At 36.4% G+C, this 23,329-nt stretch overlaps 1 protein-coding gene across 1 annotated transcript in view; it reads right to left on the bottom strand.

Annotated features, from left to right (window-relative positions):
• OLA1 (Obg like ATPase 1) overlaps positions 1 to 23,329 on the bottom strand; it is a 108,817-nt gene that overhangs the window by 7,899 nt on the left and 77,589 nt on the right. The window lies entirely within an intron of this gene.

The raw sequence follows: 23,329 nt of genomic DNA, 5'->3' as shown, positions 1-23,329 counted from the left end.
TTCTGTTTGGCATTTAATCTATAAGAAATAGGTATAATTTGAGAAAATAACTAGGTTTCTGGTAGGTGTTAAATACTGCAAGCTAAAATGCTAACTGAATAAAACTTTGAGGATGTGTGGATTTACATTTTTATGAGACTTACAAAGGTGATATTTCTCAAACATTTGGTAAAACTGGGGGTCTTTAGTTGTTCCTCTGACCCTTTCTTTTTTTTTTCTTTTTTTTTTTTTTAAATAAGTGTCTTTTCTCATTGGCTGGAGCAGCCGGTATTAGTAGACAGAAAAGAACCCTACACAAACTCCCGGACAGCAGGCAGCACCCTGTTTTTTGTGACAACTGATCTTGGAGTATGCCATAAATAATGAATATACGACCACATATTTCTACTGGTTTCTCTCACCTTTCTATTACCTCTCTAGGACAAAATCTCTGGATATTATACCAGCATTATTCTTAAATATATTTTTTATTTCTCCTCATCTTTAATAACTGGCAGCATCATTAATAGTTTGCTGCACATCTAATACAATGTTTTAGTTGAATGAAACTACAAAATTAGAGCTACAGATTTATGGTACTACTTTTTGAATGTCTGATATCCCACAAAAATTTTTAATAAAGTCTTCGCAGCTACAGATGATCTTTAAACAGTCTTTTAACACAGGTACCACATTCATGACTTTCGTATTTGTTTAAACACAGGCATCGCATTCATGACTTTCACATTTACTTTAAATTGAAGGGAGACATTCTTAAGTTACCTGGAAGGACAGATGACTCTTCATTGTTATTTATAAGGCCCTATTTCTGAACAGGTGTGAATGGTAAGAATCGCAACTCTGTACGTTCAGCAAGTAAACACAACAGGCACAGCAATAAACTACGCTAAGATATAAAGCACAGTACATATACTAAGACACAAAGCACAGACTACAGCTTGGGTGCTGTAGATGTTTCAGACCTGAAGCACCCACCACACAGCATAAGGTTTCATGCTTGCTGAGCTCTTTTTCTTAGTCCTGCTAATCTCCAAGATTTAGACTAAGGTTTTAACTGCTATTATAGTAAAGTGCTTTGAAACTGTGGCCTGCAAACCTTTAAATAATCAATGCAAATGTCACTTCAGAAAAAAATGAACTGAACCACAAGTTCATCAACACACATTTGTCAAAGAAAATAGCAGGGGATCAGAGCTATTATGAGATTAAGTGCATGGCCCACTGAGTAGGGCTTTAGATGGGACAAAGAATATAAAAGTTCACTCAACAGTTTTCACACATTTGTTATACAAGGCTGGTCTTCTATCATTTACTTATGTAAATACCCCATCAGTGGTTTTCAATCCTCATTATACAAATCTTTTTTTTTTTCCTCCAGTTATCCAATGAAAATACAGTCTGGTAACCAAGGCTGATACTGAAACATTATTGCCTTCCAAAGTGTCTGAACTAAAAATCACAATTAAGGTGCATTTCTGAAATCACATGTGACATTAACAGCACTTCTAAAATTGACATTTATGGTTAACCAATTTATTTTGGCTAACAAACTGGATATCAAAGTTCACAGCTTATAAATGCTGACCTTCTACATACAATCTATCTAGAAACGTATCTGCTATTCATAAGTGTACTCCAACATCTGTGCACATCTTTTTTTCCTAAGAAAATATCTAACATTGAAGTTTCCAGACTAATTACATAGTGTACCGAGTGAAAGACAGAATGAAACATACAAACTCGAAAAAGTAAAATGAGCATAAAAGTAATGTCTAAAATTGGATTCAAATCCTGTTTGGTAAATATGGTCATCATAACTAATAAACTAAGAACTATTGTGGAACAACAAGATAAGAAATAATTACTTTGGCTAAAACACCAATTCAGAATAATAATAGTCCTAGACTGTCATTTTAACAGCTTTTCTATTGAGTCCTTAGAGGGATTATTTGCATTCCTCAGGTATTCTATTGTACAATTCAGATGAATAAAGACTTACAAATCATTCCTCTACCGCCAGTGTGAGACTTTGATCCACTGAATACACCATTGTACCTTAACTATAATTGGCAAAAAACCTGACAGTGTAGAGCATCACAAGCTTAATAACAAAGGAGAATATCTCAAAGTGTTGACAGATGATCTTCATAATGCAGGAGCAGAGCTGGTACATTTTAGCAGTAAATGAGCACTGAGGTCTAAAGGTCTCTGAAGTGACTGACATCAGACCTGCTACAGCCTCACGAAAAGAAAAAGGTACTGCATCGCACTCTGTAGAGACAGTCAGGTTCTCTGCCTGAGTGTTTCACTTTTGTGACTTTCAATGTCATAGGAATTACTGAAAAACACTAAGGAATTCCCCTAATGGTAATCACAGTAAGGAAAACGGATACAAACAGTAAATACTCCGCTATAAATACTGATATATATAGAAATGAAATTTTATCCAAAGCAAATCTGGTTAACTGATAATCAATAAAATAAGTGCAAACATGCTTTTCCTTTAAAGTCATCCAAGCGTGCTAAAAGGAACAAAATCCTCTTAACAAATAGTAACAAGTAATGTCAAAATGTATCTTTTCTGAGTACCTAACTTTTCCATGGAAATATTCTGCTGTTTGTAAAAGGACAGTGTTAGCACACTTATTCGGGCCTGTGTTAAGGCAAGCAAATCCTGGAGTATTTCTCCATTTTTTCATGCTATACTTGACAATGAATTATGAAGGGCATTCAAATTTTTTAGCTGAAAGAAACATAACCAACACTTAAGAAAATCTCAATTAAAAAAAAAAACACTATAATTAACAAATGAAAAGTAAAGAATCCAATGAAACAGGCAGAAGGATCAATGATCATGATTAACCCCTGAAACAAAGTGTTTTTAATTTCGAAAAAAGCGTTCAATATGCAATCGCTGCTTGACAAAGTAAACCAACAACAAAGTGAAGGCAGCGTACGTACTAAAAGCAATTTTAAAAACCCCTCTTTCCTAACTAGGTTTCTAATAATGCAATTAAAGGAGAGTCAAAAGTAAATTCTGATTATAAAATGTACAACAAAACAAAGAGAGATGACTTCTAGTAGTACTCAGTAATAACAGAAAGCGATCTCTCAGACCATTTTTGGAAATCCAACAATCTTCCTCTATTGAGGCAGTTTGGTTGTTTGCTCCAGGTGGTTGTGTAGAGTGGCGTACCAATACTAGCTACACAGGATTCCTTAACTGAAATTTGATTCTGTTCACCAAACCTGGACAATATCATCCTTTCTGGAAAAAAAGGAATAAAGGCCCAACAGACAGTATGATACCATTCATTTTGCGATTGCATGGAATTAAAACATTTACCTGAACCTGGGAAAACATATGGGTAAGTGCATAAAATTACTATTTAGATCCCTGTGATCTGGATAAAATTAAATTATAAAGAGGCTCTATTATTGTCTGCAATGGCTCAAGAGTCATTAGAACAGGTGAATAAAAAATACGAGAAGTAACAAACAAAGTTAAAAAAAAAAAACTTTAAATTAAAGAAAGAGAAGCTGTGTAAAAGATTACAGACTGACACAGCAAGAAAAACAGACGTGAACAACATTCAAATGAAGGCAGCACTCAAAACTGACCCGGCAAAATGCTAACAGGAATTAAGATGCTCACTTCCAAACCTAACACTGCTACTGCTGGAGGGTAGCTAAGGAACGGTAAACGCATTTCAGGATACCTACTACTAACTCAGAAACACTGCAAAGACTTAGATGTTTTCTTGCCCATATCTACTAGATTCTAAAATGTGCCAAATGTAGCATTTAAGGGCATTCCAGATTTTAACTTTGCATCAGGCTGACAAGGGAAAAATAAACTACAGAAGCTGATGACTAAGTCCAGAAGGATCAGGACAGCTACCAGAGGTAACTGCTGACATTAAATCAGAATGCAGAACAGATCTTCAAAAAAGGTTTAAAAATCAGGGCAGCTGCTAATTCAGAGGGCCAATAAGCAAAGAGCATCAAAAACGGGAGCTGTGGAGAACTGACAGCCTCCAGTTAAAAACTTTGATGATTCCCGAGACAAAAGGGACCAAAACCTGCAGACAAACAAAATAACTAGGTACAGAAGTTGCAGAACGTGCATTAGCTATAAATCAATATTTGATATGCACAGTTTCACTTGACAGTTCCAGCTAGAAACAGAGTTCAGAGGGAAATCAGAAGTAGCGATGGAAGGGAGAAGCTGCAGAGAAAACTTAAGCTCTGCAGATGCCGGCAAGACAAGAGGATCTGACAAACTGACCCCTAGCAAGAAGGGTAATTTATGAGAGTATACTTTTGTATAAACAAGTTCAAACCCCCACCCATCTAACTCACGAAAGACAAGCAATTGTTTTTCTGTGCTACATTTGAACTAAGAGGTGAAATGGGCAGAAACAAGAGAGCATGGAAGGGAAGACGAGAATACCAGTTAGTACCATAAAAAGAAAAGAAACAAACGTAGATAATGAGACACTAAAGAACAAGTTAAATGATCTACAGATAAAAGTGAGAACATGAGGTCCTAGAAACTCCAAGATGTTCTTCCAATTAATAGTTTTAAGCAACTGAGGATTTTTTATTCTTCTTCTTCCTTTTTTTTTTTTAAACAGGATGAACTATACTTACATCACTCCTGACAGCAAATATCTAACTTTCTAAAACTTCCAGTGCTGGAATTCTACAATTTTCAAAGGCAATGAACGTGTTTAGTGCGTCACTCCCCACTGCTGAAAAGTCTTCCTTAAGTGTAGCCTAAGCCACCTGTACTGCAATTTAAATGCGTTACTTCAACAGAGCTTATGCACTATGGACAGGAACACGCACTCCCTACCTTTTTACAACAGCCTTTTACGTACTTTAAGACTTAGGTCTGTCTTTCTTCATTTACCATTTATTTTGAGCTTTCCTTGCAGGCCATGTTATTACTTCTAACTGTTTTTAGTTTCTCAGCTTCTAGCAATTCTCAGTGCTTTCCTCTGGGCTCTCTCCAGTGGGTCTAACCGATTTTAGGAGCGCGCAGCCTCTAAAGCACACCTCAGAGCTCCTGCTAATATAGTCTTCCAAGCATCAAAAGAAACTAAAGGATTAATTCACACATTTTTTTCAGGTGGTTCTCCTGTTTATAAAACCCAGTGCAGCATTTTCTTTTTGTGCACAGCACTGCAACATTATCTCCTCCTCAGTTTATGCTTTATTGCGCGACCCTGCACATCAGGTATTCCTAATGCTGTATTTGCATAGCTGAGGATTCCTACATAAAATCTTCTGTTTTAAAGAGCTGCACCCTAACTCTTTTTTCCAAATCATTTCTTCTATTTCTCAAGATTCTCCTAAATTCTCATCTTGTTCTCTACAAGATGAGCATAGCTGGACACCTCCTAAGTTGGGGTCATCGATGGGTTTAACAAGAATGCTCATTAATGGAAATATGTAACAGTATTCAACCGGCAGAGGCTTCCGCAGATCTCATAATAAGATATCCTGCCATGTGGAAAGTGAACCACTGGTAACTATCCTCTGTGTATGATCTTCCAACCAAGCTTGTGCACTGAATTTACAGTAGCTTCCATCTAGTCAATATTTCCTACCTTGTTTAAGAGAATGCCAGCCACAAGGCATTGAAACCTTAAAAACCTTAATAAAAGTTACAATACACAGTAAGTAAGTTTTTCCACTACACGCAAGGCCTTTTAATTTCACGCACACAGACAAAAATATTAGATTGGTCTAACAATTTATTATTTGCAAATTCATGTTGGCTATCGTCATCAGGGTTGCTTCCAGGTGATCAGAAACAGTTAAATTGTTCCAAAATTTTTCTGAAAATTCAAGATCAATTCATTGGCTTAAAATTTTGTTCCTTCTTGCCTCTGCGTGCCCTTTTTCTGTCTTCTGAAGCTTCACCCATCACACACAAGCTACCTAAAATAATGATAAACTAGACCAAGGTTTTTTCTGCCAGGTCCCAAAACGTACCATTAGGTTTACTTGATTTGGTGGGGTGCGAGAGGGAGATCTAATTTATCTAAGCACTTGTACTGCATGACACAGTTCCCAGGGGATGTCCTTTCTTTCTAGCTTGCTAGCAGAAAGAACAGACTCCACGAAGATCAGGCCCTGCTGCTCTCAGCGCTGTCCGTATACATAATAAGAAACACTCATAACCTCAGTAAGCTTCATTCCAAGTTCAAACTATCAGAGGATGGAAGGGGGAAAATGAAGAAACCAAGGTATGCAATAATTCCACATCACAAAATAGGTCAGTGGCAGAAGTTAAGAATGGGAAACCAAAAGCCCAGGTCATAATCTCCTGCTCCACTGTAAAAGATTGACATGCTGTAACTCTTACTGTACCTGCCTTTATTAGATCCCTTTCTTCTAGTACTACATGAACAGAAAGGAAGACTAAACAGGAGAATATTAAAGAATAAAAAGGTATTTCCCCCCCCCTACCATGATGCTTTGCTTTAATAAAGGAGAAAGGCTTAAAAGAGGTATTGGAGTACCTGTTAGAGACCTACGCAATCCCATTTCAAATTATCCGTGACACTGAAGAATTTATTCCTTTTTATTTGCAGTTCCCAGATGGTCAGGAGGAACACAGCAATTCTTAAGATTTCAAAAGGCCATTTCCTACCCCACCCCCCATCACCTGCAAGTACTTCAAAATAATACTTCAAAATAAAAGCACTACGTCCCAGTCACTACGGCTGCTCCCCAGCCAGGAGCCTCTTCTCAGTCTTTCAGAATAAGAACTTCCCATGTACTCAGAGCTTCCTTTATTCCACCCTCACCAACATTTTAAGTTCTCTAATCTCTGATACCTCCCCAGTGTCTCATGTTGACATCCCATCCAAATCCCCTCAAATTCTGCAAAATTCTTTGTTAGATGGGGTGAACAGTACTGCCCCTACTATTTTAGCTCATGTCACATCCCAGGTTCTAAAGAAACATTATCATAATCTGAACATGAGCTTCTCATCCCATCCCTTACCCATCCAGAGGTGACATTTGCTTTTCTGCTTCCTACCAGGTGCACGCGGAGCAGATGTCGTATCAGAACTTTCTGTAGTCTTACACAAGCCATTTACCAAAAAAATAATCTGCAGAAAAGCAGTTTGGGAAGGGAGAGAGAATACTTCCTCTTTTTTTAAACCTGGACCAGTTCCCTGGCCCATGCCTTCCCCCACCTGGCTGTGCCAATATAACTGAAGGATGGTGCAGGATGAACTGACGACTGTTACCAGGAGCGGCGTTAAGCTAGCCTGGCACCCAAAAGAGAGCAAAGCTAGGCAACCAAGTTCAGTCAGGAATTTCAGCGTTTATTGTTGGAGAATGCTTGCATACCGCACGATTCCTGAGTCAAAATTATCCTGTATAAGATCACTTTAAAAAGAGATTCCTCAAGGTAGCAAATAACATCAGTTCACACGAGAAAAAAAATTTTGCTGAAAATTCACACGAAAGCACTTCATGCCCTCAAGACAGAATTACGTTAACAAATTGAAGAATACAGTACAATATGACAACAGTATACAGTTCTGTTTGTCTGTTCTAGATGAACTACCTGAAGATAGTCACTATTTAATGGTAAAAAAACACATAAGGATAAACACTTTGCTCATAATTTTCTACTGACTACTTTTCACGCATTTTTCATATACAAATTTGGCTTAACTAGCATGAAACTTACTTAGCTGTTTTGCAAGATGTTGGAAGTTTGAAAGACATTATATTATGGAACAGGGTATTAACTGAAAAAATGAAAACATAACAATCAATGGAAAATACTTGTATAACTCAGAAAGCTTAAGCCTGCCTAACAGAAAAATCAAATTGATGACTTGCAACTAAGTTTAAATTTTAAAATATCAAGATGGTAGAAAGTCAGCAAGGAAGAGAGATAAAATAATCCAGGATGACTTTTTCTGACAATCTACATAAAGTTCCCAGTAAGAAAAGATTTTCAAGCACTATATACATCAAATTCTGTCCAACGAAAGGTCAAAGTCATCATGTTTTAAATATTTGTAAGGAGCATAATTCATGAAGAATAAAGATCTTGAAAATACATTTAAAAGACATCTCAGTCTGATCTAATTTTCAGGACTTCAGTCATAGCTCTTCATCCAGATTGTGGTCCTGATTAAAATGATCAAAAACAATTATGTCTTAAAAACAATAATGAAAATGGTACTACAGTGCTGCTGTTGCACCTGCTGGTATGTGCAGGGCTTACAGTTCCTAGCTCTCTTTGGTCTGCCATTAAGAAAATTAATATTTTCTTAATTAAAAAAAAAAAAAAAAGCTGTTGTTGTCACCAAATACCAAGAACAGACAGGACTGAACTACTGATGAAACTGCTTAACAACACAGCCTACAACAAACCATGCAAATGTTTCACAGTTACAGGCAGAATGGGCTCCATTTGTAGCAGATACATTTTGGATGGAAAAGCTGCCTTTGGAAATGCACACCTCTTCTTTCTTTCTGCTACCATTTATAAAATGAAAACTTTTGCAAGGTTATCTTTAAAATCATAACTGAACATTTGTTAAATTACTTTGTTATAAGTTACAACAGAAGGAGAGAATTTCAGTCACGGAAGTCTTACATGTGCAAAACGATGATGGTGATCGAGATGCTGCCTGAGATCTGTAGAAAGAATCCCTATTCCACAGTCACATTTACATTATGGCATGATGATTTTAACTTCCCTCTCTTGACAGGGCTTCTTATGTCACTTAGAAGACTGCATTCTTAAGGGTCCCATGGAAAAAAAGTAGGACAATTTATATGAAGGCAACTATAGCAAACAATCTCAAGCCCATAAAAAGGAATTATAATCCATGTATAAATAGAATACTTTGATCAAAAGAACACGGCTTGCCTTAATAGAGAAACTTGACATGAAATAAATGATGATATCCCCAATATATGATTGATTCTTCCATGCACTGTGTGTGTGTGTACACACACGTGCGTGTGTATACAAATAAAATGCCATACTCCCAAACAAAAAATATGGTCTACATAAAACTCCTATGTAATGAAATAAATATATCCTAACAACACTTGAAAATAAGACACTACTTAAAGAGCAATTGGGAATATATTCCATTAGTGCTAACTGAAAACCTGCCGTAACACAAATGCAGACTGCGACATTTTAGTTTTGGTTTTCACTAACGTAGCACATCAATTTAATGAGGCCTAAACAAATTAGGTCAGAATATTTCCCCCAAGCCCCTGAATGAAATATCCTCTCCTGCTTACACAGGATAGAGGGCGATACCTTTCTCACCTCTCCAAAACTCATCTTCATGATCGTAACTGTGGAGCTCCTCCACACCAAAGAATTCTCTCAAATGCTCTCTTCCCCCATCATAAGTTGATAAAAACGTAAGGGTTAAAACCGCAAGAGCAAAACATTACCATAACAGGAACAGTACACTTAAAATAATAAAAACAGGGCGCTCTGTTTTTTCCCCTCACCTTCACTATGTACTAGGTCCACACTTTGTGGTCGCATGATCCTACAAGCCAGATTTTAAGAAACAACCTACTATAATAAAAAGCACAGAAATATTGTGGTAAGTTTTTTTTCCTGAAGAAAAGATCAAACTTGTTAATAGACTGAAGTGCCCTACTCAGTAAAGCAGAAATTAGCTTTGATATTTATACAGAAGAAGAACAGTACCTAAGCTCTCAGTACAACGATGAAGGAATTTAGTTAAATGCTTAATATTTAAGCAACAGCAACTCAGAGGATACAATGCTTAATTTCAGATACCTGATTTAGATGCTAATCTCACTCTATATAGTTAATGAATCTCCCTATATAGTTAATGAAGCAGGAGACTCTTCCAGCAGCAGTTCAGAGCACTTAATTTAGGGCTCCTGTTCTCATCTTCTCCATAAAGTATCTTCTCTCTCCCCTTTTTAGAGGCTGCTTTAGAAACTAACCCCTGACCTAAGCGCCTAAGTTGCATACATAAAATTCTGTGGTGTGCCCTCGTCTTACCCATGCTGATATGTTTCCCCAAAATACGATATAATAAATACAGCAATATACACTGACTGTACTGTCATAAGAATATCAGCACTAAATGAGTTAGGGATTTCCACAGTGTGCACAGACGCCTGGTATGAAGTGCACTCCACTAATTTGAAAAGCTGTCAGAAAAATGTGCCATTCTAAGGACACAGTCTGTTTACCTGTCTAAACCACGATGGAAAAAAAGTAAAAATATTTGAATCATCTATTAAAATATACTTGTCCAAGGGGAACACTGACTCATTTTTCACAGGTAGGATTTAAGAAAGTGTACGGATCATTGTCTGAAATTACACTCTGTTTAGCTGAAGGACTATAAAGGCTCTGTTACACATGAAAAATTTTTGTGGCTGAAAACAGAGTGACAAATTAAATTTCTGTCACAAATAAATACTCTCACTCTGTGTGTGGGTGTCTACAAACATTTTTATTTTGCAAACACAAACCTAAATTTGATTTGTTATAAAAACATCAGTTTACCTATCTTCTTTTTCTTACCGATTAAGGAATTAAGACACGTTCAACATCCCTTCACACCATTTTAACAACAAACAGTATTTGACTGAAAAGAAGTTCTACCTCTGTGCTACAGCTCTTCTGCGGTCTGTTTTGCCACTACAAATACCAGTACTAATAAAATAACAACAAAAACAGAATTGAAAGGCCAAATCTAAAATGTAAGCCCTTGGCCCTGAGCCATTTTTCAGTAGAAAGCCAGGAACATAAGCCCAAAACCATACTAACTCATGATCAGTCTCTTCTGACTAACAAAGAAAAGGCTCCCTGTGTGGAGGCATACATGATAGTTGTCAACATAAATGAAAATGTTCATGAATAAAAAGCAGGCTGTATAAAGAGCTAATTATAATATTACTATCAATTGCTAGCTTGCACTTGTAAATCTTTCATATCATATAAATGCATTGTTTTTGACATTTCTCTGTAGCTAAACATCACATCATTTCACTTTTTCAAAGTCGTTCAGATAGGCACAGGATATGCTATAAGGACTGTGCGCTGAACTACAGTTACGCTGAAAGAGAAAATCTATGACAAACACATTTTCATTAAAAAATAATTTAAAACACTAATAAGTTGCCAACTCAAAGAAATTCTAGACTTCTAATTGACCATATAAACTGATTTCTATTTTCTGCACATTCATCCCTTCCATCCAATACAGCTGTTGAAAGCACCGCACCCAATCATGCAATTGAAGACTAAAATAATATGTACATCCAAAGTGATAGTGAAGTCATGCACTATTCCACTTGCATCCAGATGTTTGCCTACCATTAAAAACATGACATGCTACCATTAAAAACATGACTAACATGACTTGCTTAAAACATTCATTTATGATATTAGCACAAGAGTTACAAGAAAAGATTTCAATAACCTATTAAAATTATTCTTTCCATTTTATTGTTCAAATGGATTTTTCTTCTATTTTAAAAGTGCCATTTCTGTACAGAAATTAAGTTTGGAAAAGGTCTGCTCAACAGGCAAAGCCCTAGTAAGCTACATATGGGTAAAAGCAGGCCTAGCCAAAGGAAAAATACTACAAAATTATAGTGATGAATTATTCCAGGACATGAAAATCTACCCATTTCTCCACTAAAAAGTCATTTAATCCACAGATATAATGCTATTTCAGACTTAGTTTGGCTGAGTAATATCACCATCACAGAAGAACTGATCACAGAAATCACCTGTGGGGAACACAGGAAATTTGGTTTAAAGGAAAAAAATAAAGTATGCCCTGATAAATTTATTCATATTGATATGGCATGATTTTCTACACAGGAGAAATAAATCTGTAATGCATTTGACATGGTGCTGTGTGAGAAACCATTTAGCTGAAGAAGAGGTGGATTAGTACAGATTATGTGCTGAGTAATGCACTAGATGTGCTGATGGGAGAACAAATCAGTGCTTAAGGACATTATTAATGATGTTTCTCAGGGATCAGATTTTGGGCCAAGCTTGTTTAATATCTGCTTTCATGACCGACACAAACAGTAGCTGCATGCAAAGTTCACTTTTGATACAAGGCCAGGAGACAGCTTCCTCAAGGAAAATCATCTTATCAATTGGAAATGACAAAGAAGAAGAATCACGATGTGTTAATCTTCTACAGAAGAACTCCAAGCCACCAAGGCAATACAACATGGAAAAGACAAATGTAATCTACAGATTCCACAGAAAAAGCTTCCCTATTTATAACAGGATGCATTATGTCTGCATACAAAATATTCATGAAAATTTTAATGTGGGATACTACGTGCAGCTGTGATCAGCTAAATTCACAAAAAGATTATCCCTTTTCAGAACAGGTTTAAGATTATCAGAGGAAAGGGAACCTCATGTAAACGACAGACAGAGAGACGGAAAGAGAGAGAGAAAATTGATAATGCCTGGTTTAAATAAGTATTGGAGGTAAACATCAATCAGGTAAAGCACTATTTAATCTACAGAGCAAAGTTGCATGAGAACCAATGAAATAAGCCAGCCATGTTAAAACGCTGGCTGGAAATTAGCAGACTATTTTCAAACTAGGACAGCAGTGAGGTTCTGTGAACAGCCTCCAAAAAACTGAATGCAAAGCTATCAACCACTGTTAAAAAGAAATTTAATTAATTTATGAAAGTCATTATACTGTGTAGCTACCAACAATAACTGGTTCTATAGTGAATGCAGAGGAGGGATTACAGTAATTTAGAGATTACCATATAGTTTACAAGGAAGCAGTAAAAAAACTCAGAAGTATGTAATGACTAGGCAAAAATGTAAAAGGGGGACACAGAGGTCTCAATTTCAGACAAATCAAGTTCCTGCCAGTTCTGCAAAACTCAGTGCCTCCACTGAGGGAAAAGCCTGCAGAACTCCAACACCCCATTTGGCAGGAGCTGGCCAGCCGATGAGCAAGAGCATGCTGGCAGACTGAACAGCATACCCGAGGTCCTGACTAACTACACAACACGGTGCTACCTGCTGCTCAGTGCAACATCACTACTTTTTAGAGAATGAATATAAAGCAGAGATCACTGTGGTAGGAAGGTGCAAGGGAAACAAGATTCAAATTATTGGAAAACTACACTTCATGAGCTCTACTATCCCAAAAGAAAGTGTAATAAAAGGTAAAAGTTGCCCATGATACTCTTGGACCATGTACATGTAGGGGCAGAGCCCCTCACTACCACTCATGAAAAGACAGCATGGATGAGACACAAAAGGTGGCTACAGTAATTGCAACATAATTAGATCATAAATAATTTCAAAATTAGGGTAAGGCACCAATATTAAAAACAGCACTAGTAAGAACAAAAAAGTCACAACCAAGAGTCCCTCTCTGGAGTTGGATATCCTCATTGGTCACATGGCAGGAAAATGAAGAACATGATTACTAAAAAAATGTGTGAAAAACTTAACGGCAGTTACTTGCTTGGTACCACCAAGAGAACTCTTAAAGCAAACAAAAGTAAAATCCTGTTCTCTGCCACCTAACCTCCAGGCAACGAAACTGTCTTTCTCACAAAGCCATTCTTCATCCTCCTCCAGCTCCATGTCAGTGCAAGTCCTGCTCCAGAAGAAATGAATCCTAGTGACAAAAGTTTCCTCTCCTGTATAACCCTACTGCATCCTCAAGAGCAACCTTTCCTTCGCATCGAACTAGACAAAATTCCATGGAAGAGAAAGGGAAAGGGAATCATCTGATACAGCCATGATTAGTTACATATTTAGGATAGCACATGGATTACGGGATGCATTGGCAACCTTTACTCCAGCCTTTCCTGACTCTGAAGTGTTCCTCTTTACAACTACTTTAAGACACGCAATATAGCTGTATGTAACTTCCAATGTCTAAACAAGCAACCAATGAACATACTACATTCCATGCTGAATGTACTTATTATGTGTTCATTAAACAAACTTATCCCATTTGACCTAATGGAGCTACAAACTGTATTAGTCCCTCTATGGACTAAAAGATGGGAAGGGATATGGCATTCTGCTGTAAGGTGTCAGAGATTCTTGCTAAAAACAGAGAAAAGACTCTGTAGTTCTGAAGGGAGGAGAAAAATCTAGACAGTAGAGTCCTTCCTGACCCTTCTTCCTTAGCTACGGCAGTTTTCCCATCCTATCCAACAGTTCTCCGTGTTCTGTTTCTCGCTCTCGTTTTTTTCCCCAGTGTCATTCTCTAGTTTTCAAAGCTTTCCATCCTAGTCCAACAGCTTTTTAGCAAGACGCTTCCAGTCACCCCTCCCCAACCCCCCCCTCCCCAAGCTTACCCCTCTTCATCCAATTCGCACCTCTCTCCTACTCTGGCTTTCAGTCACTCTCACAATTCTATTTCCTTTTATCTTGTTTGCAGCATTAACAGTCCTTGTTCCCAGCCAACCCATCTCCTAGTCTCAGTTTCCTTCATTCCTCAACATACAGAGGTATATTTGGACTACAGACACATTAAAATTTCCTGTTAGGGCTACTCAGTTCTTAAGTTTAGTAAATATACTGTTGCAAAGTAAAGAAATATTCTTTAGCTACTGTATATCTCAATATTTATCACTACATTTTTTCACATTTTATTTAAAAAAATAAACCATAAAAGTGCTGGAATTTTAAAATCTGTGTTCTGCACAAATGCAATATATTTTAACAGTTTTCCTATTAAGAAATATTCAATACAAGTCCTTCAGTAGGGTCTACAAAAGCACAGTACACACAGTTGAATTTCTGCTTCCTCCACTTCTCAAATTCCACCTTCTTTTTACGTCTCATGATGATATGAACCTAAATACAGCTAACTGAAACATGGTAAAACTAACAAACATTCCATCTTTCCTAGAAACAGAAATTTAGCTCAGGAAAAAATAAGCTGCTGCTGATAGCTTCTCCAGTGTGTTCTTAAAGCTATCGCATGCTGCACTTTGATACATACCTGCGGAACACCTGAAAGGAAAAGTCAAGAGTGCTGGAGACTTAGTGTGATATTCTAATCATATCTGAACATGTCTTTATTTGGGTTTTGGGTTTTTTTTGTTTTAGGTTTTTTGTTGGTTTTTTTTTTTTTGCTATTTACCACATAGAAACCTCACCTATACGACAATCAGAATGAAAGATACTACATTTCAAAACCTTTTAATGAAAATAATGAAAAGCAACTTGACAGTGATGAGATGCCTAAAACAGAAGTAATTCCCTAGCTCTATAGCAGTTATAAAACGCCATGTAGCTATCCTTTATGGAAAAGGTGTTTATTGAATTTGTGCAAAATTTATATACTGCAATTTTCAAAAAATGCTGCAATACAAACGCATTCCATTCATTCAAAAGCAACTCAAATTCAGTACTACAGAAACTGAAGGTACAGTTCAATGTAATGATTCATAGTTTCTCTAATAGAAAGATTCAGCAGTTTTCAATCGAGACCTTTATTCTCTCTCTGAATAAATGATGCCTGAAATTTTTATTCTTGTTCTAATGGAATTTCAATGGCCTTCACTGCAAATCTACTGGAAATTTTCGCATATTAAGTGGAAAAAATTAAATGATGTTAACCACATTTTAATGTGATTAAGGCTGACAGGGTCATTATTTCTGCTAATCACTCAGTTTAAAAAGCTCAAACAAAACTTTGTAACAGTCAACGGGGTTTTCTTTTTTTTTTTTTTTTTCATTTTTCGTATGTCTACTGTAGTTGAGAATTAAAGTCACTATAGCATATGAAAGTGTATACCATGAAAAAGACTTATTAAGTATTTTCTGCAATTTGTACATGGATTTCATCATAATTAATCTCAAGATTAAAAAGAGGGGGAAGAATCAATCTTACAATATGCATGCCCCTTTACTCCCTTTGTCTTCCCCAGGCAAAAGAAACAAACAGCACAAGAGAATATATTGGGGTACTTTTCTGTAGCTCCTATTTGCTACTAACAAAGAGAAAATATTTCTGCATATCTTTACTAAGAACCAAAACGTACGTGCTAGCATTCAAAATCATTTTTTAGAAAACGCTACCGAGCTCTGCCATACAGAGTTCTGTTCATTACCATGTAGGCCAGTAAAAGCTGGAAAACGGGCAGAAGAAAGTGGAAAACTGAGGGTAGCATAACACAGGCAAGCGGCGATGATGAAGAGCAAACAGTGTATAGTTTTCACAAGGTCTTGTAATTTTCTCTGGCGGACCATCAATGCTAGAACACAAAATTAGGGAAGCTGCTGCTAGCATAACCGCTGCAGTTTGACAGCCACAGCCTTCCAGCCAACCCTGAGCGCTCTTCCTCAAACATCCACCAGCTGCACGAACAGTGAGCCACAACGGAGCAACTCCATAAGATAAATAAAGGAATGCAGAAGCCTTGAGAATGACTAAAGATGGTAGAGGGATTTAAATTAGAAAACGGACATATGTCTGCCTCATTAGCACTACTAAAGGAGGGGATCTTGTTCGTGAGGTTTATTTGTCGTTTGCTTCTGGTGGAAGGGGACTGTTTTGAGTTTTTGTTTGGCTTAGGTTTTTTACAGGATCAATATTAACCATAAAGACCACTACTGTAATTAACTGCTTATTGCCTGCTTAATAAATAACTCTGCTCTCTGTAGATCCTCATTCTTGGAGAACTTTTGTGTCTTATGTCAAAAGAAAGTCCCCCAAAACTAGTCTGCTGCCGTCACGTTATCTCTCTGCTCACAAAATGAAAACATATTGACCAGGGAAGAGGGAGGGAGGAAGGAAAAGAAAGCAAGCATTTGAGCATCCAAACTCATTTTACTATGTTACTACGTAACTGTGGTTATACTTGAGTTACTTTAGAAGAGAATGGAAAGTTCAAAAAGATTGATTCACATTGATCATTTCCATCTGCTTTAATAGATGCATTTCAACCTTACTGAATGACTAAAAATAAAAACTTTCTGCATTACAGCAGCTTCTTCAATTACAAATACCATTTTAAACAACAGTAAACGAGTTCCTAATAGTAAATAATAAATAGTACAGAAATGTTAAATGAGATTCCTAACCTACCGGTAGGTGAAACTAACCTGAAAAATGTTTTAGCTCCTTCCCATTCCTTGGCAAACTACCCAACCATGCATACAGAGATTCTGCCATCTACTTCATGATTACAACAAAAACCGCTAAGATAAAATACAATAATTAACCACACAATAATTTACCTCTACCTTCATATCTATCACATACTCCTATCTCTGTATTTCAATGCCCAGAACCACTTTCTTCTTTTTTTAAAGAACGTTTACTTCCTGCCCGAACACTTTCTGTAACAACAACAACAAACAACATTATATCCTTTACAATCAGGGAACAAATACATTAATATCACTATCATATCAGAGATGTTCTCAGAAAGAAGTATTATTGGTATTGTTGAACTTTCTAGTTTTTGTGTGATGCCATGCACTAGTGCATCAACTAATAACCTCACAGAATTCTTGTGCTCATCTAAGAAGAGACCCTGCTGAATGTCCTAATGCATCTTATTGTGAATCTTCAGCAAATAAAACTTCATGTATGAGCTCATGATGTGCTTTGCTGCTGGAAAGTCACAGACTCTGTGGGAAGCTTTTTATCTTCCCAGCAGTCAGTTCTCTGAGAACATCAGTGCAGCTACTGTAGTTACCTGTAGATTACTTGTATTTTCTCACATCTGTGTCCAGCAATCTAAACCATGATGATAAAGGGTCATTAGGTTTTGAGTGAGGAAGGGGATGGACTAGACAATTTGCTCTGATAAGCTCCTTGTTGTGAGCTCCAGTTTAGAATGTGAAATGCAGGGTATGCACACTCTCAACTCAAATAAAAAATAGCTTGCTCAGAACGCCAATTAAAATCAAGCTCGTAATATCTTAAACTACTCAAATACACCTTTATCCTAAAGTTTTAGGATTAATAATATTACAGTAAAATAATTCTGTCATGGTAAAAAGGACATCAACTATCTATTAGCCCCAAAAGAATTCAGGTACAATTACTAAGATAACTGCTGTTTGGAGCACAGCAAAGCAATTTCTCACAGTGGGACTTACAGTTCAATTTACCAGTTGGGCAAATATTTTGTGCTCTGTAGTGGTCTAGAGAGTTAAGTTACCTGTAACATTTGAGCAACGCTATACTCGGAGAAAACTTTCTTCAATCCAAACAGGTGTTTTAGCTTTATCTGTTCCCTAGAATACATATTTTCTCCAACTCAGTTCTAAGAACTATTTTAAGGCTTTTCAATTAACATGAAATGCAAACTGGCGACAGAAACAATAGTTCTTTTTTCCCATTCTAAGCTCTTCACAATGAGATCTTAAGTTGTAGACTATTTGGAGAGGACTGAGAATTAAGCACGATGTCACCTATAAAATTATGTTAGCCCTCAAGTACACTTGATGAGGTAATAGGCTATTTTTCCTTAGAGGCTGTTCTTAATTCAGTAAAGTAATGAAAATATGATCATTTGACTTAGACAAAACTGTTACAAATAGAGAGATATATACCCACAAATGGAAGAAGGTTGTGTTTTTACATGCAGCAAAACCGGATTGCACCATGAATACAATATACGCTGACAGTGCTCTACTGCCAAGTTCAGTGATAGAGCTGTAAGAGTCTCTTTAAAATATTTATAGGGAAATTTTATGTCAAGCCCCAAATAGCATCATGATATTAAGTCAGGCAATACATAAATATACGAAGCCATTGAACATCCCTTGGTTAGCATACACAGTCGTCAGAAGAAATTCAGAGACTTGAGAGTATGAAAAATGTAACTACTACACTTCCCTCTTCTCAAAAAAAAAGATTAAATAATTACCGCTCAAATACTAACTCATCAGCTTAGATAGTCCAAAAGGGTTTTTCCTCCATTGCCCTTGCAGAGATGATGATACCCTACTATGTTCCTTTTGAGTCTTAATTTCATGTCAATGAAAACTGGTATTTTCAAGTCACAGAAAACTGGTATTTTACACAAAAAAAAATTAGGTCTATTTCCAAAGTTGAATAATAGTAACAATGCATGTTCACAATGGGTCTTCCATTGAGATTCAAAGTATTTGAAAAAGAGGGTTATAATCTTATTAGTCACTTTCATTTTGCATATATACATCTGCTGGTTCTGTCTTCTGCAAGAGCAGGAGCTCCATACACTGCAGTCACAGCTTTTTATTAGTACGTGGCCTTTAATGAAAACGTAACGTTTGGGGAACTAACATTAACAGTCTACATCATCAGAGAAAATGAATCCTTAATAATTATTCATACACCAAGTAACTGTAAACCCAAATCATTTCAGAAGACCTGAATGTGTCAAGAACTTTGACAATTATGACTGGAGCCAGGAAACTGTAGCACTGCAGAATTTCTTATGAATTTTTCTAGTTACTTTTTATAAATGCTGTCCTAGATGACAGCTTAATGTGTACCACATGCAATATTTATTCTTCTTCAGTGTCAGACTGTCTAGCCATCCAAGGGAATACAAAGAATGTCACTTATTAGGATAAAAGCACAAGGAAGGTAATCAAGGACATATGTAACATCAGCCAATCATGCCCTATTTCAACATCCTATTCCATTCATAACAGTTCAACAATTATTTGCTTACTGATAACTTGCTTTCAGGCTGTTTGTGTTCCCCATAATGGTGGTTTGCATTTATTTTGCTCTTTAGAATTGGACACTTGCTGTGCCATGCATGTTTGTCAAAACTTTTTATCTTCTGTCAGAAATAGCTTTAGCATATCAAATCATTTCTGTTTGTCAGAAATCACTAACAGAACAACCTAGTTACCTGCTCTGCCTCTAGGGCACTAACATAACCAGAAATCAGAAACAAAAGGCTATCACTCAACCACACACTGCTGCAAAACAGGCGACTAAAACCATGTTTCTATTTAATATCCTTGGAGCATACAGCTATATTTTATGGAAAATCTAACAAAGCAAATAGACTTCTAGCAGAACAGAAAAATATTTCAGAAAGATACCGTCTAAGCACAAAGATAGTAACCTTTTTGTTTGCTTGTTTGAAAAACTAAATTCCTTACTAGTCCTCCACGTATCTTTACAGTACTTTCTGGTCACAAATTTTACAGAATATTTGTACCAAATGCTTTCAGACTGATTCTAATGTAGCTAATGAATGTGTGCTATGAAAAATCAGTAATTCAGAAAGACAAATAGAGACAGGCTGATAGAGGGAGCCAAAGACAAACATTTACCCTCCAGGAAGTTTTATTTTTAAATAAAAATGATTTTAAAAAAACCCTGTAGGAAACTGGACATGCGTGCATGTGCCCACACACTTCATTAATCATTGAGTATCCTGGGATATAAAGTTTTTATTAAATAAAAACAGATATGGATTTAATGAGCCACTGGAATAAAACATAAACTAGAAGAATCATCACATGTTTTAGATCCACAACATTTTGGAGGTTTTCAATGTTTTTTTTTTTTTTTTTTAAATAAAAGCCACTTGTTTGGATTGAAATACATTTTAACTTCAGAAGTGTAACACTGTGCCACTGTATGAGAACAAGAGCGAGACTTGATATAAACTGAAAAGTGAATCCGATGAATCCATTTTCTCTGATCAGTTGCATAAAGTGAAAAAACAGAACACGCATTTATCCTCTTTCAAATATTTATCACCCAAATGCTTCTTCAGGTTTTAGAAAATATTGCCAGAGCACAGTAAATCCCAAACATTGCTTTACTGTAATTTCTTCCCCAATAATTAGGGTAAAGCATATGTATAATAACAATAATTAGGGTAAAGACAATAATTAGGGTAAAGCAATGGCAATAAAGTTATGGGCAAAAAGATACCCATAACAGATGTCTCATTTGACACCTCTCCCATAAAAAGTACATAACCTAGGAACTTTCTTCTCCAATTTAAACATCAAGAAGCACTTATTCTCAGTTTTAGAATGCGGATCTATAGTTTTATTCACTGTAAAACTCAGTAAAAATAAAAAAATCAGTGACTATCAGTATTTGAATATTAGTCATTAATAATAGTCGTTATAGGAAACTCAAGATGTGAAAATAAAATATCCCATCAAAACACAATTTCAGATTAATCTTCTAGTTCATAAACCAAACTGTGGCATACATAGATCACTCCCTGCCTTTCTTCTACCCTTCTCTTGAGGTTCAGATATGCAGAACAGGTAACTTGATTCAGCTACAGCATATTAGCATATAGCATTTTAATTGTAATGAGAGACTTACGTAAATTATGTCACAAAGGCGATAAAAAATACTTCTGAAAGTCAACAAGAAATGGAAAAAAAATGCATCAGAACACAGATCCTCTTCTCCAAGCAGATTTTTAACTCTCATTTTCAAGCAAAGAATAATCTTCATCCCTGGGACGTATAATTGATTAGACTGTTTTCCCTTACTTTCTTCTCCTTCTCTCATCAATATTATTTTACACACGTTTACACAACAATCACTGCAGTGAAGGTGGCTGTGCTCACGTGTGCTTACACACGACACAGAGGACGACTAAGGAAATAAAAAGTATGATATTTCTTCATTCAGAATGATGTTTCTCATCACGAATTTGAAATGTGAAAGCGGTTTTGACATAATATATCTATACAGTTGAAATGCACAGTCAAACTGTCTTACTCTAAAATGAGTAAGGGTGAACTCTCTATTGAACTATTTAGCACTGGAAGTAAGATTTGAAAGCTGCATCTGAGATAAAGATATTATAGAGAGATGACAGTACTGATACGGTCGTTGAATCCCTAGTCTGTTACAAAATCCCTGAGAACCTGCTGACTGGGTTGTAGCGATGATGCTCAAGAATAGTAATCCTGGCCTGGAGCACTGCACACTACAGAATCTGGTCCTCAGTACAAAGACTGGTTTCTTAAGTTGTTTTCCGTTCCCTGTTCCTCCCTTCTGCAACAGAGATAAGCGAGAAAAAACATTTTTTCTTTCACTTTCCCTTTTCAATGTTTAAGTTAACCAATTTCACTTGCACTGAGAAGTATGACAGAGGTGTGTATTCTCCTAAATATAAGCTAATCTGAATCTAAAAACATAGGCCATAAAAAGCAAGATGAAAGATCTCTGAAGCTATCGTCAAAAGCTATGCTCTAGACTACAATGCCATCTCCATCCTGTGTACTTTTATGTATATAATTTAGCAACAGAAGTACTAACACAAGTCTGAAATAGGAATCAGTTCATTACACAGATGCTGATATTACATCAGATAAGAGTGCTAGAATTCTTGCTGCTCAAACAGAAGAGGAAAAAACAGATATTTCGAATATGCTTGAAGGCTAAAAGTTTACAACTCCTCGTGTCACAAAACTTTGACAGTGATGAAAATTCATCTAAGATTTATTGCAAGATTTCTGCAATTCCATATGCCAATAAACTAAGACTGAAGCATTCTGAAGAGGACCTGATTCAGAGAGACATGCAGGCAGCACACAGCCTAGCCAGTTAAGTCTGTGCTATCAGTGTTCAAAGAAGGACCACAGCTCTACACAGCGTACACTTAAGCACTCCTAACACTTCTGGAAGGCCTTGGAAAAAAGAGGGCTTGCAGAACACATAATATCTTTGCAGATATCATTCGTGAGATAAACTACTGACGCAGTTCCATAAAAATAGGCAATTACTGGACAACAGCAATATTTTTATTTAGCAACTTGATTTTCAAAAGAGACAATTTCCCAAAGGAACATTTTTCTAATTTTATCTTTGATTTTATCAGCATCAACAATTTTAGGGAAATAGTAAGGAAAACTGAGGTAAAAAGTAAAAATTTCCCAAACACTGGAATGTAAAGATACTAGAAAGTAAGAAAAAAAGCAGTTATTTATCAGTCTTTACCTTCTCCATCTCCACTATTCAATAACAAAACCCATATTCAAACATTTCTTTGTATCAGACTTTTTCTGAGCAGTTTAAGTATTCTTCAGTTTTAAACAGACTGACGGTTGAAAAGGACATTGTATTTCTAGTGTGTCCAGAGTCAGTTACATACGTCACATTGCAATGACTGTGCAACAAATTTCATGTCTTTGTCTTTGACTATGACACCAGCTACCATTTTCCTGTCGAAGTTCCCCTCTCCTCACTGCTTACATTATAGAGCGAAAGAAAGCAAGCTCTGTAATTAATTGATTTGAAATCTACTGCCATACTATTCTCTCCGCTAGCACAATATATCCTAAGTAGCATGGGCTTATAAA

This window comes from Struthio camelus, chromosome 6 (genome assembly GCF_040807025.1).
Source record: "Struthio camelus isolate bStrCam1 chromosome 6, bStrCam1.hap1, whole genome shotgun sequence".
NCBI classification, from domain to species: domain Eukaryota; kingdom Metazoa; phylum Chordata; class Aves; order Struthioniformes; family Struthionidae; genus Struthio; species Struthio camelus.
This window is presented reverse-complemented; position numbering and strand designations above follow the sequence as displayed.